General features: G+C 38.5%; 1 long non-coding RNA gene across 1 annotated transcript; it reads left to right on the top strand.

Moving 5' to 3' along the window:
* Positions 1-335: 335 nt before the first annotated feature.
* Positions 336-1,779, top strand: LOC140879707 (uncharacterized). Its single transcript, XR_012149497.1, has 3 exons — positions 336-465; positions 1,206-1,392; positions 1,597-1,779. It is a non-coding gene; the product is annotated as an uncharacterized lncRNA (long non-coding RNA).
* Positions 1,780-3,553: the final 1,774 nt, after the last annotated feature.

Here is a 3,553-nt window from a genome sequence, read left to right as displayed (position 1 = left end):
CAACATGCAATGAATTTTGAATGGTCTTTCCTAATTGGAGGACCATTTTCTAAGCTCCTGTCTTTGGCTCTTGTAGGTAGGATAACTTTCCATACGAGTTGTAAGACCCGTGATTATTTAATTTTAATTCGAAAATATTTAATTTGAGAATATTTAGAGTTTAGAATTAAATTCTAATATTTTTAAATGAATAATGATTGAAATTGAATTAAATCTCTTTTCCGAGGACTGAATTGCAAATAGCCAAAAGTTCAGGGACTAAACTGCAATTTGGCTAATATATATCTCATTCCCACTTGTTTCTTCTCCATTCACACGTGAACCATCAGAAAAGAAAGGGCAGACAGGGCTGAACCAAATCCCACGCCATTTTTGTCCACAAAAGTTCCGATAACTTGCGATCCGACCGTCAGAAATTCGATATAAATATATATCTGCGATCACCACTCCGAGAGCTTCGTTTTGGTATAACTTTTATTGAGTTCTTTCATATTTTATTTTTTATGTTGAAGATGGGTTGTTATTCATTTTGATTATATATGTGCTTCAACTAGTACCGATTACGTATTCGCAGACGGTTCGAAAAAAGACTGTCGTTTGGATTTATTCTGATTTTTGAAGCAAACTTTGAACATTAACTTTTATGAATGCTACTGATTGTTATGTTATTGAGCTGATATAATGGCGATTATGTTGGGATTTGATTGTAGGATTGATTTGGATATTGTTTGGATTGTCGGTTTTTAGCCGTTATGCCGTCGGTTCAAGAATTGTCAAGTTTTTGCTATCGTTGTTTGTTTGAGCTGAGAATTTTTGAGTTATCATTGTCTATAAACACTTCATTTCAGCTTTGTGTTTGAAGTTGTCGAACTCTGGAAATCCGGAATAGAATCGGCAAAGAGTTCAAGAAGGTTTGAAGCAATTGTGTTGGAAGTTTGAATTAGCAAGTTGAATAGCCTTTTGATATGAATTCGTATTGATGTATTTTCAGATTTGAAGTATTTTCAGACTCGACATTGAAAGGTATAAATGACAGTTAATCCAGAGGGGATAGAACGCTCAAAATAGCTATTATTCTCGAGTATTCCCTTGTTAATCACATACATGTTTGATTATATGTCTTTATGTGCTTTTGATGCTTTTGTTGCTTTATTTGCTTATGTGCTTAGATGTTCAAGATGTTTTACAGTCTTTAATGCATACAGATTATGTTGCATTCATCTTGAACTCCAGCCTGAAAAGCACAGAGGGTTGAAAGGCCTAGAGTGCATATGACGTTTGGAGGGCTGTAGTTGAGTGGCATGAAATGTAGAGTTACTTCCAGAACCAGAAGACTCACTATAGTTGAGCCAAAGTCAGGGGATATAAAATACTTGACGTCACCTCAATTGGGTGAGTTGGTGATTCGTTTGAGAATTTTATTCCCCGGGATCCCAAGAACCAATATTCGATTGATATCAGACTTGATAATCTTCATTTGAAACATGCATTGCATTCATGTTTATTATATTGCATGTTTTGTTGTTTATACTGGGATTTTATTCTCACCGGAGTTATCTGGCTATTGCTTTGTTTTGTATGTGTGCATGACAATAGGTGAGGCAGGAGCTGGTCAGAAGCGACAGGGATAGCTCGAGATAGAATTTTAGCATGTGAGGACTCGGGGTTTTAAGCAAGAGAACATGTCTTTTGAGTTGTTAAACATGTTAGAATACAAATGAGAACCTTTGTATATATGTTTGCGAATACTCGTTTATATTTGATGTCGTGTATCCTAGATGAAGGGATTAATTTACATGTTTATGACTGTGTAGTTGAATCAGAATGCATGTAAATGAGGTTTGAGATTGAATAAGAGTTGTATATCTCATGTTTACAACCTTGAAATGTTAAATTCTGATTTTTTAGTATAGGGCACGGACCCCGTGCCAAGGTCCGTGCAGGGGTCCGGGTGCACTCTGCCGTGAGATCCATTTTTTTCAAATTCTGCCTTGGGCACGGACCCTGGTCCAGAAGAGGCACGGACCCCGTGCCTTGGGTCCGTGCAGGGTCCGGACCTAGGTCCGTGTGTGGTCTGTCCGAGAAAAAAAAATTATTCTTTTCGCGACGTGTTTTCGCGTCGCTAAATGTAAGGTTTTGCGTCGCCAAATGTCCTGTATTATTTATTTGATTATTAAGCAGACTAATATTCAGATTGAATATTTCTAGTTATTAATTGCCCTGTAAGATTAGATTAGTACTCGCGGTCCCCACAACAGGTGGTATCAGAGCATAAGTTTCTGGATTCAAAGAGAAGTTGATGAGCGGGGTAGATTGAGTCTGTCTGACTGCTTGATATTGCATGAGATTACATGTATCTGATTATGTGCACTATATGCTAGCATGCTTTATATTGCAATAATTATGTGATTGCATGATTATGTGCTTTCATTGCTACTGCATGCTATATATGCAATTGTATTCCAGAGTATCCTCAGTTCTAACCTGAATTCTAATAAGAATGCATGAGAATGATTATCAGAGAAGGATGGAATAAATTGCTGCATATGATATTGTTTATGCACTAATATGTTTGACAATCAGATATGCCTCCCCGTAAAGCACCGGCCACTAGACATCCATTAGTGGTTCCCCAGGCCGAACCAGAATTAGTACCACCGCCAGTTGCTGAACCTCAGAATGCACAGGGTAGTACATCTGCTGATTCTATGGATGCTACTGCTACTCCGATGGAGACACTGTTGAAACGATTTCAATCGTTCAAACCGCCAAAACTGAAAGGAACAGAAAATTCAGTTGATTGTGAAAACTGGTTAGAAGACATTGAACAGTTGTTTGAGTCACTTGATTATTCAGATGACCATCGTATCAGATTAGTTATACAACAACTTCATGAAGTTGCCAAAAGTTGGTGGATTACTACAAAGAAAGCGTTAGAACATCGAGGTACGACTATCACCTGGAATGTCTTTAAAACTGAATTCTATCAACGTTTCTTTCCAGTCTCCTACAAGAAGGATAAGGGTGCTGAATTTGCCAATCTGAGGCAAGAAAACTTGAATATCGAAGAATATGTGGCCAAAATTTTAAGTCTTTTGAAGTTTGCTCCACATATAGCAGCGACTGATGAAGCCATGGCATATCAGTTTATTAATGGCCTCAATCCAGATGTGTTTACTTTAGTGAACAGTGGACGACCCAATACCTTTGCTGATGCACTGAATAAAGCTAAGGGAGCAGAAGAAGGTTTATTGCGACAAAGAGGAGCACCATTTCTTACACAGCCATCTCCACAGCTTGTATCAGCATCAGTTCCACAGAATCCGCCACACTTTCAGCAACCATCTCCCATATTTGAGGGAGGAAGCAGTGGTAGAAAGGAGTCTAGATTCAGGCCTAAAGGGAAGCAATTCAAGAAGACAGGCAGTAGTTCTTTCAGTTCTAGTGGACAGAGGCAGTTTGGTACAGGGCAGAGATCTAGTGAGTCAGGAGTGTTTTGTGGCAAGTGTGGTGGACGACATGCTATTGATCAGTGCAGAGGTGTGTTAGGTAA

This window comes from Henckelia pumila, chromosome 1 (genome assembly GCF_033568475.1).
Source record: "Henckelia pumila isolate YLH828 chromosome 1, ASM3356847v2, whole genome shotgun sequence".
NCBI lineage: Eukaryota > Viridiplantae > Streptophyta > Magnoliopsida > Lamiales > Gesneriaceae > Henckelia > Henckelia pumila.
Note: the sequence above shows the minus strand (reverse complement) of the source record. Positions and strands in the feature narration are given on the sequence as shown.